The sequence below is a fragment of the Anser anser genome, assembly GCF_964211835.1.
Source record: "Anser anser genome assembly, chromosome: 5".
NCBI lineage: Eukaryota > Metazoa > Chordata > Aves > Anseriformes > Anatidae > Anser > Anser anser.
In genome coordinates this window covers 9,613,777-9,627,739 of record NC_139725.1, presented here as the reverse complement: position 1 = coordinate 9,627,739, position 13,963 = coordinate 9,613,777, and the positions used below count along the sequence as shown (strand labels likewise).

Here is a 13,963-nt window from a genome sequence, read left to right as displayed (position 1 = left end):
TGTCCAGGCTGCATGTGTGTCTGCTTTATTTTGAGGTAGCTGGATGGGTATTGTTCATCACTTCTCTGTCCATCAGATGCTATGAAACATTTGGAAACGTCAACATAATTCTTTGCTCACTATTGGCTATAAAATAGCTGAATGTATGTGTTATTTTGCCTCAAACAACAAAAATGTGTCAGGACACTCCACATTCTGAAGCAAAATATTGACTGGCTCATTTTGCATCTGGTGACTTCAAACATTCATCAAATGAACAGTGCTTATTTGATGTTTTCTATACTTCGGTAGTTAGCCCAATTTTTCTTGCCCTAGGAATTAGTTCTTCAGCTACTGCACTTACCTTTCCATTGGGGAGTAAGGAATGCCTATTTTCACCTTCATTGCAGTATGTTATTCACATACTTGTAGCTCTTTCTTCAGTGAATTCTTGTTATGCAAACCAATAAAGGCAGTTAATGGCCCCTGTCTGTTATTTGTGCATATAGCAAGTCGTGCTGTGCTGTGGTTCCAATTTCTAATTTGGTTATACAGCTTGAAGTCTACTAGGGTACCATCAAGTAACTAATACATTCATTTCAAACTGTGTAATTAATTGCACTTTAATTCTGTTTGATTATTGGACAGTACTGTGTATCTGAAAGCCATTAAACTCTTTATATGACAAGGTATACAAGTTTCTTTCTGAATGTATTCTGAGGACAAATCTATTAAGTTTTTTCTGCCTACTCACATTCTGGCTTTGCAAATTTCTATTTTTTCAAGCCAGAAACAAACCTACAGTTTCTATATAATAAACTTCTGCAGACTTCAGTGCTGCATTTTTAATGGACTCAAAAGTCCATGCATGCATTTTTAGCCATCTCATTTTTGTTGTTCATGGTTAAGCCAAAAATGTAGTCTTTAGCAGGTTTGCATTCCACTTTGGTACTTTCTTTCTCACAACAAATCTCATCCTACTCAAATTTAGTTCTGTGTACACCTGTTACTACTAGTCCTTTAAAACAATTGCCGCCAGGAATACAGATCAAGCTGAAATCCCATCTACTGTATTTTATACTCACATTTAATAATGATAGCATGTGTCTGAAGTCCAGAATCTCAGAAAAATCATCTGAAAAGGCAGTGATGATAGACCACCGAAACGGGAGGATAGTTTAAAAAGAAAGAAAAAAGGTAAACCTTGGGATTTTTGTTCCCAATTGCTTGTTTTGTTTTCAAAGGAACAAAGGAGATGGAGGTTTTAGGCAAAAAAAAGAAGGTAAGAAAAGTAAAATAATTATTTCCTCCCGGGAGGGAGAAAAGTGTCGTCAACAAACCACCAACAGTCTATGCATTTGCCACCTGTCTGATGGTGAAGGGGGAACTTGAAGAAGACAAGGGGGTGGTAGTTTATTTTCTGCAGGGAGGGTTTTCCTAGCTAAGCGAAGGAGGAAGTACACAGATGCCTGAGGGAAAGCAGATAAGCAGTTAGGAGAACCTGGTATCACTGGGAAAATAGAGGTGAGCTGACTTGAGAACACTGGAGAAGAGCTGATTCCCTGAGCAAAGAGCTGATGACAAAGCTTATTGATTCCTGTGGCTTTGCAACAAATCTTGAAGGCTGTATCGTGAAACACTGCTCTTCCCTCCCTTGTCTGGCTGAAACTACAGACATAACTGTCTGCGTCCTCTTCATGTCTGAGACTCATTTTTAGAAGATATTTTGCAAATGTCAGAATTAGATTTATTTTTATGTTCAGACATGTAACTGTTGCTTAGAAGTACAACTAATAGCTACCCACACACATACATGGACATGGGTAGGCTGAGAAGAGACTCAGTTGCTTGCTTCGCTGTTTCCTGTCCAAGTGACTTGGCTCTGGTTGTTCACCACAGTTACCCAGTTCTTGTTCTTCTCTACACTACATAAGTTGAGGCTTAAAATTTTTTATTACTACTTCATTTTTCTCTGTCCTATCACCTGGGTTTCACTAGAATCTGAAATAACCCATCTATGTGCAGGTATTCTCTCTCTCTCTCTCTCTTTTTTTTTTTTTTTCCTAAATTTTCCTTCACTGTTATTAGCATATCTTCTAAGCGAGAATATAGGTGTATTTATTTTTAAAAGCAAGTATAGGCATGTTTTTCATTTGTCATCCTGGGTTCTCTCTCTCTCTCTTTGTTTTTTTTTTTTTTTTTGTGCTGCATTAAATGACTGAAGGCTATCTCTTCCACTAGATTCTTAATTAAGGACTTGTTTGTGCCTAGGGGTAAGACTTTGGAGTGCTACAGTGCACATGGCATTGAGGAATACTTGAGATTAAGACTCTATTTAAGCAGACATTTTTATCAGATTTCACGTTTAGCCTTTTTTTCCCATGTGCCAAATGAAAAATTACAGATGAATTTCATCAGCAGCTAAACTTCAGAGGCTGAAACATGCTCAATGTAGAAAGAGCACTGGAATTTCTTAAAGTAAGCATTTTGAGTATCTAAGCGAGCATGTGCAGGAGGTAAATGAGGAAAGTAGGAGACAGATCCCAGTCCCTCAAAGCAAATGTCAACTTCAAAGGATACTAACTCCTCAAAATAGATGAAAATTTTCACCCTAGTTTTATAGTGTGTGCATATCATTTTCCTTTCTTCGTCATCTTATTCCTGGAAATTTTAGTCAGTTTTGCTTTCTGTTTGCATGTTGACTGTCTGAAGAAGCACATATTGAAGAACTTAAGTCCAGGCTGAAATTAAATTGTATTTGAAAGAAAAACCATTATATTGAAAAAGCTTGGTACCAGGTGCAGTTTAAGCTGTATTCTGCTGATGTGCTTAAGGATCCATATCATCATACATACCTGCCTGCCTCTTTAAACTTGCAGATGTTTAGATGAGAGAGGAGATAGATGCATGACTGCAAGTTTAAGTCAGTCTTTATAGTGTTGGCAGGAATAGTCATAAAAATCATTCCATTTTCACATCTGGTTCAGTAATGCTGAAATTACAAAAGTTACTGAAAATATATTTCTCAGTTCCACAGTTCAGTGTCTGCTCAGGATTAAATTTTACACTTTTTCTCTGCCCCAAAATTTGCTGGATGGTTTGTTACCCTGATGGCCCTTAAATGTCTAGTATGCTCTTAAGACAAAGTGCTGAGATAATAAATAAATAAATAAATAAATAAGTGATTTTTATCTGTGTTGACATTAGGTTTCTACTCTATATACAGCTGCATGCAGTCACAGCATCAGTTCTAGAGATTAAACATTCTGACAATAGCTATAAGAAAGATGGTCAGATTAATTTCTTATCAAACTGAGTTGATTCAGAGGAAGGAATAGAAACCATCTGATGTATTTTACAGATCAAAGCTAATTCTCCATTGACACACATGCACTTGAGTAGGCGCATCTGTGTGACAGCTAAATTATAGGAGTGCTTTACACACACATTATCTTGTCACAACATAAGAACATCCTACTGTGCTAAAATACCTCTTCAGGAAGAAACGTGTAATTTTCCTATAGTGTTGGGGAGGATGCTAAGCAGCTTCTTCCTTTTTACATCTCCTTTATTTTCACCTTCTACAGGCATGAGAGAAGAACAAAAGTTTTAAATAAATTTGAAAACTATTCATTTCATTTTATTTTATCTGTCACTTCACTCTCTCTTCACCTTCTGTCTATTTAATGAAATGTGTTAGTAGCTCTGCTTATGGCTGGAAGGAAAACAGTGATTTGGCTTTAGAATTTAGTTGCTTACTTAAAGGGACTGATTATAAGGATTTTTTCCATTTATGTTTTAGGGAAGGTGAATATGTCAATATTTATTAAAACATATCTACAACACTTTTGTAAGAAATGGCAACAAAGCACAGTAGTTTTTATTGATTCATTTGTGCTACTAGAATGAGACTTGGTTTTGTTTGTTTTGGAAAGGTTGGTGAATGTGGCAGCATGCACTAGCAACTCATGCTGGCCAGCTTGAGACTAGGGGTAGGTCAATGCAGGCTTCTGAAAACTTAATCTTTATTAAATCAACATCCTATAAATTGAGCTCAACTTCTCCCAACTTCCTATAAGCCTATTTAACATATGGGACCTCAAATTGCAGCAGGGCAACGTTGGTAACTGAGCTGACACTGGCTCTGTTTGTACCAGGGCTTTTTTTGATTGTCAGCCCATTACAAAGAAAAAGGACAATTGCAGAAGCAGAATAATCCACTTCAGCACTTATCTCTTGGAACAGTTTCCCTGTCTTGTGGTGCTTATCCCATGCTTCCGGTTCTGGAAGCCAAAAAAAAAAAAAAAAAAGTTTAATATTTCTTTTCTGTAGGTCCATGCTTCTACAGGTGCATACACTAAAAATGCACTAAAATACAATAAATAAACAAAAGAGGCACCGCCGAGCAGAGGCCGGTGGCCTGGAAGCGGCCTGCCAGCTGCTTGCACAGGGGCCATGTGTGGAGTAAGCTGCTGGGCCTGCAGCTCAAACGCTGCCCGGCGCTGAGGAGGCAGAACATGGCCGGCCGGGCGCCATCTTGCCATCCTCCTCGCCTGCCCCGTGGCGGGTGTCCTAGGGCTGGCGGCGCACAAGGACATTCAGTGACGCTGCCTGGGTTGAAGTTTTGGTCTTGAGGAACCGTTATGGTACGTTGGGGGAAACATTTTTAGAGTAATTCAAGATACTTTTTAATTTTTATTTTGTTCTTTGGAATGGCTTGTTGCTGTATGGAGCACCGAGCGTGCACCATGTCAGGCATGCTAATGGTAAATGAATTTCTCTACATATCTAACAGTTCGGAGTTCTCCTTTGTGGTTGTTGGCTATTAATTTCCACAGTTTATACATCTGTCTCATCAGTGGTACTGATTTAGAAGCTTTTCTTCAGGCTTGTTTTAGTTTGTTGCATTGTTGAACTTTTCAGAAGAGTTCTGTTGTGTTCAGAATGTTGTCGGCACTGCCCTGTGTTTGCGCTCAGCTTGTAGCATTTACACACCCAGACAGGCCCCACATAAATAAAAGTTACTAAACGAGAAGCTGGGGTTTCAGGAGTAGTTGCATTTCCCCAGTTTTCCTTCTTCTGGTGTGGTCTGTAGGACGTAGCCTTCTTTTAGATGTAGGCCTTCATCTGCCAGCCAGGGCCCTGTGCACAGAGGGACATTCTGCTTGCTAAAGGTGACTTTAGTTGAAATGTGTCTGTGGCTTCCACTTGTGTAAAGTAGTTTTACATGCAGCTTGATTTTTAACACTGACTAAAATGACACCACAGGAAAACACATGAGATATCAAATTTCCTCATGTTCTGGAAGCTGGGAAACAGTTTCTGTCTTCACGTATCATGCTTTGGCTTACTATGTGAATAATGAATATGAGAAAAGTATCTTTTATTTCTGAGTTTACCAAAGCTGATATTTTACAGAATTTCACAGCAATTTTTGATTAGAGGACTAGACAGATCTATGCCATCCTCTCCTTCTCAACACCGCTAACATTTCCTGCTCCTATTCACCTGTGATTAAGCTCACACATCTTGAATCTCCCACATGAAGGTTGGTTGCTATGGAAAAAAACGTGATCTCATAAATGAATCTATTCTGTGTAAGAAAAATTCAAGTATAAATCTGATACTATTCCAATGTTGTGGAGAAAAAACGTGAGGGAAAGGAAGTGAATATTGTTAAAATGCAGTATATTTCCCATTTCCTATTCATGTATAATCACGATGATTACATTGAATCATTACATCATATATTGTGCATACTCTGAAATACTGATTACCCTGTTTGAAATATTGATACACAATACTGCACTTTTACTAAGTACTTTTAATTACTAATTTGTTAAATAGAGCTAGGGTAGTACATTCTCAAGAAGTGGAGCCTTTATTTTTTTCCTTCTGTTATAGTCTTGTGTATATGTAATAGAAAAAAGTTTGACATGCTTTTTACCAACAGAATTTCTTTCGGTTTGGGTATGAGTTAATCATTGGCATGGAATGTGGGGCCTGTCTGGGTGTACTGTAAAGGTATGTATTTTCTCTTTGATAAAGCTGGACACACCAACGTTATTGAACAAAACTGTTATGTAGCATACTTATACATGAACATAGTGAGAGAATGTGACACATTTTGAATTACCTACAGACTGATGTTTTTACCATTTTTCTCATAAGAAAGAATATAATTATGTATCAAATTTATGATTGAGAAAAAGTCATCTGCTTTATCATATTCAGTTATTATTATAATTGATTGACAATTGATTCACATGAAATCTGAATTTTGGCAAATTGTAGTTATTCCTGAGGACTTCTAAAAAGATTAAAGATTTCTTTTTTTTTTCTTTTTTTTTTTTCTTTCTTTCCTAGTAAGACTATCGCTTGTTTGGCAGAACACATTTAATGATGCTGTTCTCCAAATCCCTATCCATATTTATGCCCTTCATGAGTATGTTTATCGTTTACCACATGGCATGTGCTGAGTGGTTATATGCCTGGAATCCTGCTGTGAAATGGCAATTTTGCTTTCCTTTTTTTCCTTCATTTTTTTTTCTCCCTTGCTTTCCTCCTCAATCCATTATTTTCTTTTAGTATTGGTGGTTACAACCACAGCATCATGGTGTCTTTCACAGGACACTGGTGGACAAGATGGAGATTCATGGAGCCCTATCCTTGGCATGTAATGAAACTTCTGCTTTTCTGTCTGAAAATTTAGAGAGGTAGGAGAGGTGAATGTTGAGATTGAGGGAAAAAGAATGTGTTTATGGTAGAGTATTGTAAGTGGCTTTTTTCCAGTACTAGTGTAAAACCTTAAATGAATACAAAATAAACCCATGCTGCTATTATCTTGGCCATGATTTGACTATTGGATCAAGATTAAAGAATGTTCACACATTGCTGAGCTGTTAAGTTCAGCACTGCTATTTAAGTAACTCTTCAGTTTACTCCCACGTAAGCTTATAGTCAAAGGTCTCTGCAAAGCATTTGATGGTAGAATTGGGAAATCATGAATGTTCTCATCTGTTTGTATCTTTGTAAGAGGAATACCAAGAAACAAACAAATATTGTGACTGTGAAATCCTTAATTTTAAGCATTTTGAGTTTGACTCTTTTGGGTGGAAAGCAATCCTAATATGCACAGTACAGTTCTTGTATTTTATCTATTGTTATAGATACATTCCATTGTGGTTTATTTTGGCAGGGAGCTTTGAGAAGTAAGAACCATGCATCAATAATCTAAGGCACCATCACAGCTGAAGCTTCAGTTAGTTATCTTTTTTTCTACCATGGCATCCCACAAGTCAAGAAAAGCAATGACATCAGTAAGAAGGAGAATATTTTTTGAAATGTCTCCAAAAATAAGTGCACAATTGTTACAATACAGCTTGACTTTATTTACTATGACAAAATCTATTTTTGTCACTTTGGTATTTTCATTATTAGTTGCTATTATCATGTGACATAAGTGTTTCTTGATAGAATTTTGTGTTAGGAAAGCACTGAATCTTGGTTTTCATGAGTTCCATTAAGGATATTCTTCACATGATCAAAATCAGCGCTGCCTTCTTTAATAGAGTAGCGAGTGCTACCCAAAAAAATCCTGAGCTCATACCAAGTTTGATACATTGAGTGACCTTGCAAAGGAGATGACATTCCCTTTCCTCATCTTGATTTTCCATCTGTAAAATGAGGTTAATAATTCTGACCTACAGAAGAAAAGCACATTAAAGCCATATATGCATTATTAGTGATTGAAGTTTGCTTCTCACTTTGGTGCTGTGTAACACAATATGGATAGTGAATGTTGTTGACGTATTTTCTTGAAGACAGTCAGGTCACTATTAATACAGGGAGAAGAAGGCTTTGAACAGAAGACAGTTCCTTCTTTGAAGTGAACAGGCATAGGCTAGGTGCTGAGAAAGGGGCGTATTGTTCTATTTTACACGAGTTACTCAAGCTCTGCATCTAGGGTTACACAGGAGAATAATACAGAGCCAAGGACCTAACTAAAAGTTCAATGGCTTATCAAGAAAATAATCTAATATATCTGGCTTCTGTTTGTACTCATTTGGGTTCATCCTGCATATCTAGTGATAAGAACTATTTAAATAAATAGAAAAAAAGGATTAAACCCTTGGCAAAGACCCCAGCGAGCAATACATTTCATTATTTTTGAGGACAGGTACGCACTACTGGCCAAGCAACGTCTCCCCTGGCAGGTTTCTGAAAACCTAAATCTTAAAATGACAAGGGAGCTAGAGTCATCCCCAGACATAAACCCTACCTCAGCGTATTGTACGAAGATGTTATGGTGATTAACAGATGGGAGACAATGCTTGCTCTGCTGGGTTTGTGACAGAACTGTTTGTGAAGCAACAGTAATTAGATACATGATTCTGATTGAGGCCCACACATAGCAAAGGATTTAAATGCAGGTACCTTTAGAGAATGTAAATAGGCTTGCTGAAATGCAATGCACTGCACTGAAAAAATAATTACCCTACCTCTCATGAACATTTATGTCAAAAGTATTTCCAGATTTCAAGAGCAACAAAAAGAAATAGATTGCTTCAAAGTGACCAAAGGATTAGATGACGTGCACTGCACTGTTTACACAGAGCAAAAGTAAAGCAGGTAGTTATAATTCAAGCCCCCTGTGTACATCCAATTCCCAGTGTTTCAAAATTGCTGCTGACTTCCATAAACTGAAAGAGTTGGAATCTTCCCAGAAACTTCGTAGTGCATTGTAGCTAGTCATAGAAAATAACTTTTGTAACAATTTTCTCCAATATTTAGTCTGTGTGTATTAGTGATCATTAGGTTTGAGCTGAGATTATTCTTTATTCTTTATTTATTCTTGCTTATATTTGAATACTGGCACCATGCCTGCACATATTTACACAAACAGATAAATAAAGCTGTTCAGGTGCTATTTAGACATTGCTGGGTTTTAGATTTTGCATTAATCAGTTTAGAGAAGTTATTGTTGCTTCAACAATAGATACAGTAATTGAATACATTCAATCCATTCCAGTACTGCCTAACATGACTTTTCTTCAGCCACCTTCCATTTATCTTCTTCAAGTAGCTATTACACTAAGCTTTCATAAAATAAAATTACGTGTGTTTGTTTTTTTTTTTTGTCTTTTTTTTTTTTTGGTGTGGTAAATGTTTCTGTTACAGTATCATTGTTAAAATAGGTGCCTAAGTGCCTATTTATCCATTTTGGTTGCCACTGCATATTTCAGTCCATCTGAATGCATTTGTGTATTTCTTTCATGGTAATTCAGAGTAAATAAGTAAATTTTATAATATGTTAGATATTCATCCTATAGGTAGATAGTTTTTATTTTCTCTATGAGCTTTCTGACCACTTTTAGTAATTACATACAGAAAATGAAGCAAAGCACTTTCTAATAAATTAGAATGCTGTGTGTTTGGCTAAGCATGGGTTTCTCTACGAAGACATATTTTTAAGTATAAAATTAATGTTAAACATTCATTAAAAAACTTTGGTTTCTTCCCAAATGTCCTCTGTGCCTTTAAGTACATATATAATATAAATATTTACTACATTTTAAATTATAAAATATAATTAAAACAACAACCTAAGCCTTGTGGAAGTTGTTGATAAATACGTTGAGGACTCCAGAGACCTGATCCACTATAGGTAATTATGCACCTGAATAATATTAAATCTGAAAAGATGACAGCTGATTTTAAATGCACATTAGGATAAAGCTAAAAATGCAAATGTGATGCAAGCGTGAAGAGATGATACGTCACGGTGAGAAAGTGCCTTGTTTCAAGTGTGGTCTCCAGCTTACAAACCTGCTTGTGAACATGTCTAGGAGAGAAGTCTCTGATTAAAACAACCAAAAACCTTGGAAACTTTCTAGAACGTGTCCAGCAAAGTCAGATAATTAGCTTTCCAAAGGAAAAATTAGTAGACTTACTGCCAAGTCTACCAACAAGCATCTCTGAAAGCGATAGCAATGAACAGTCAGTTAGTGCGCGTGCCACCCCCTATGTGAGACATGCATCATATGTTTTTTGGATACATTTGTGGTTAATGCAAGAAATTTCTGTTAATCCTTTGAGCTATTTATATCCTTTTTTTTGCTGACTTGTTACAGTGTTTTAGACACCTTTACTGGTGTGTATAGTGCTTTCTATAACAGGATTTTATGGCAACTGGGGCCTTGTGTTAAACTGTGACACTATGAGCCACCAACACCAATGAGTGTTTATACATAATACTTTGTTACTGGAAAACATCCAAAAGGACAATAATAGAAATACCCAACTTGATTAATTTTGGTTCTAGAAATAGCAGAACAGAGAAAAAGCAAAGAAATGAAGGTGGTAGTATTTCAAGTTTATATATAAAGAGTAGAGTCAAAATAGGATAAATGCTTTTACCTGAAGTCAGTGGAAACAAATTGACTGACTTAGGGGCACACAAAAGCCTTGTGGCATACCTGGGAGATGACCAAAGCTCTCCAGAATCTTTGCTCAGTAACTGCACTTTGAGGCAATGCTCCTTCTCCAGCCTATGCTTTCTGAAGTTTCTTAGTGAGAGGTACAAGGGGAGAGAATTGCAGAGAAAGCGTGTTGAGATTTTTAACCTCTAATCTTTTTTTTTTTTTTTTTTGGCGTCTTTTGAGGTAAAGAAATTAAGTTGTTTCTAAGTTGGCCAATTGACTATGTGTGAGGAGAGGGATGTATTTTATTTTTTTAGGTGTACGGAGGACTTTCCACTTCGCTTGAAAGTATTTATGTTCTTACTGTGCTCGTTACTAGCCTAAGCCATGAAGTGCTGTTCATCTGTGTAAGCTGAGCATCAGACAATTTAAATGACGTGGTAAATATTTAAAAGAGAAATTTTAGATTACTTTTTGCAAATGGTCTTTTGGTCCAATGGACTTTGTGAAGCAGCCCTGTCTTAGCGAATGCATCTGAACCAAATTCATGCAGCAAAACCTTTTCAAAACATCTTTATTCTTTGCTAAATTCACATTTTATTCTTAGTCCAAGAAGGGCAGCTGCACACAGATGGCAGCCGTACTGTCCCTAATTTCACCTTGCAGGTCATGTCAGTAGAGAGCATGAGTGAACACAGAAACAGATCCTGTCCCATACTAAGAACCAATCTCTCCAGAGCTCTTTGACTGTGCTGAGAAACCAGTGCTGCTGGGTGTACTGTACAGGCCTAAGATGCCTACTTTTTTGTACATCATTTGCTCACATACCAGAAGTAAATGTAACTTTCGTTTTTTTTGTTTGTTTGTTTTTAACTTTAGTTTTGGTTATTAAAATTATAAAATAAAAATATTATTTTTTAATTTTAGTGTTTTTTTTTAGTATTTTTATTTATTGATTGTAGTGAAGCTAATCACTATTTAGCTGTTTTAGATATGGACTATGTTATGTTTATGATGGTATCCATATTACAAATGCAAATATCCATTGAAACAGATGCTAGAATCTTTAAAAGTGTGTTTCAGTAGTCCAATTTACCAAGGTTAATGTTTGTCAAATACTCTCCAGGGACTTACTTGCTTTCTGCCTGACATGGCAATCTGCCTCTCTCTGTTCTAGTGTTCTGGCATTTAAAAACCAGCACAAATGTTGGCACTAGCCTCCTTTTCTGTGGCTTCCTAAGTTCCTAACTCACTAGCTTGCAGTTGTGCCTATGTGCAAGAGTTTATGGGAAAACTAGGTGAAAATACTGTAATATAGGAAGAGCAATGAGTCAAGAGTGAGGACAGGAGTGAGTCTGGAAAAAGCTGGTAGGTCACATTCAGTTCTTTCTTTGCCCTTCCATACCAAATATTTGAGTCTGAAGTGCCCTGTAAGATCTGAGAGTTAGCTGAAGGAGATGAGAACAATTGAGATGAAATGAAAAAAAAATTATTTGACCTATCTACTTTTGTGAAGTTTTGTCCTGGTTATTAATTGGCAGCAGCTTTTACTTTATAGAAAGTAAGCTCTCCCAACCAGACAAAGCAAAAAGCCTCAAGCTTCTCTCAAGTGGAGAGTAGAATGGCAGAGCCAGAAATGAACTCATTTTGTTCGTTTTCACACCACTTTTACTTCAGCACTGGAACATAACAAGGATATGTAGAGATGTATGCTGCCGCAGGAAAAAAAACTTGACATTAGGCAGATTCATGTTGCAATCTATTTGAGGGTCACAGAAAATGTGAGCTGATTCATATTTCCCTGATAGTTAATTAGGTTTGTTGTGGGAGCAGGACCACTGTGTCAGAGAAATGTAAGTTGGAAAATATCTGCATTTGCTTAACTAGTAAAATAACTGTGGTTGTTCTGTTCCTTTTCTTTAGATGTATGGCGGACTCCTCATGTCTGGCTTCTTGGTGTCCTGCCTTCAGTTTGCTGTCATGAATGTGTTTTGATTCTATCCTCTGCCTAGATATGAGTCCCAGACAGACAGACTGATATTCCCACTTCTCTTTCAGAGGCTTTGGTTGTTATTTTTTTCTTGTATGGAGATGAAGAAAAAAAATCTTTGTCAAAGAGCAGTAGAGGCTAACCTTATGGAAAATAAACAAAGTGTGGAAATTAATCCTACCTTGGAATATTTAAATTGCAATGAGAAAGCTTGTGGGCTGACATTCATGTTCAACATGAAATCCTCAAACTGTAAATCATAAGAGTGTTTTTAATTCTTTCTCCATTAAAGACACATACAAAAACATGAATATCTTCCAGTGATATCCTGACTATGTTCATATGAGATACTCTCTTCTAGATTAAACACTAGCCTAGAATAGCATTGAAATCATGGGAACAGCTATCCTTTGAAGTGAGGGCAAGTGTAGACATTCCTTTTGTTCTTTGACAAAGTTTATTTGAAAACAATTAAACTATTAAAGCTAGAACAAGGGTTAAAAAAAGAAGTGTTCAATGAAAGTCATTATTTGCATACAGATGCGTTCCTCTTTGAATTATTTTCCAATGAAAATATACTGATTTTTTTTTTTGTACTTTCCACAGAGAAGGGTTATCCTTAGTTCATTTTTGATGCAGTAACAAAACACACAGATTTCACGAAAATACTTGATTTTTAATTTAGTGCTTTTCCATTTGTTGTTGTTAAATCTTTTAAGAATGGGTTTCAAGAGCAGGGTGTATTCTATTCAAGTTTTTAAACAAAGGGCAAGAAATTACCATCGAAACAAATCTTCTCTCAAGTTTTCAATTGTCAAGGCTGGTATCAAGATAGATTTACATTGTTTTTATTTCATGTTTATTTGTTTAATGCAGTTGGAACTTTTATATTTCAACCACTTCACTAAAGATATAAAATTTAATTCTCATGATAAACCTAAATAAATAAAGTGTTATACTGGTATTTAAACACTAGCATTGGTAGTGGTGGCTAGACTCCAAATGTGGAATTAGTGAGTGTAAATGTATTCAGTTTGGGAAACGGAAAGAGAAGCTCATTTTTCAAAAAGTGGTGATTTCCTACCTAATAATGGGAAATTTTGTTTAGGGTGTCCCAAGTGGAAAACCCACAATCAGAAATACTTTTTCATTTTATGTCTGTCTCTCCAGGTGACAGAAGAGACCCAAAAGGAAGAGTGCAACTTCTTCAGCTTTGCCAAAGACATCTGGGATTAGAGTATTGATGTTACACGTGGTATGGAGTGTCTCTAGGGCACGGAAGGTAAGGGCTTCGTATGCTGATTTATTTATTAACCCTGTATCTTAAATGCAATTGACAATTCTTTGGCAATTTTGACTTTAGTAAACATCAGGTTGTGTCAAAACAATCAAGAGTCAGCAACTCTACACTGCTTGAAAACTTGTATTACTGTTGGTCAAGCTTTGAGCACTCTTTTAGATATGGAAAACATTTTAGAGTAAACATGGTCTTTGTAGAGATACCAATAGTTAAGGCCATTAAAACATGTAAAAGAATGTTTTAAATGTTCTTACATAGCTCTTTTTGCTATAA

General features: G+C 36.4%; 1 protein-coding gene and 1 long non-coding RNA gene across 2 annotated transcripts in view; one reads left to right on the top strand and one right to left on the bottom strand.

Annotated features, from left to right (window-relative positions):
• Window positions 1-13,963, top strand: part of LOC310900663 (uncharacterized protein) — a 252,722-nt gene that overhangs the window by 3,803 nt on the left and 234,956 nt on the right. The window contains exon 3 of the mRNA XM_083838957.1: window positions 13,561-13,672. The gene's annotated coding sequence lies outside the window, so the exon portion shown is untranslated. The remainder of the gene's footprint in view (window positions 1-13,560; window positions 13,673-13,963) is intronic.
• The window catches only part of LOC310900669, a 62,338-nt gene that overhangs the window by 13,928 nt on the left and 34,447 nt on the right, over window positions 1-13,963 (bottom strand). The window lies entirely within an intron of this gene.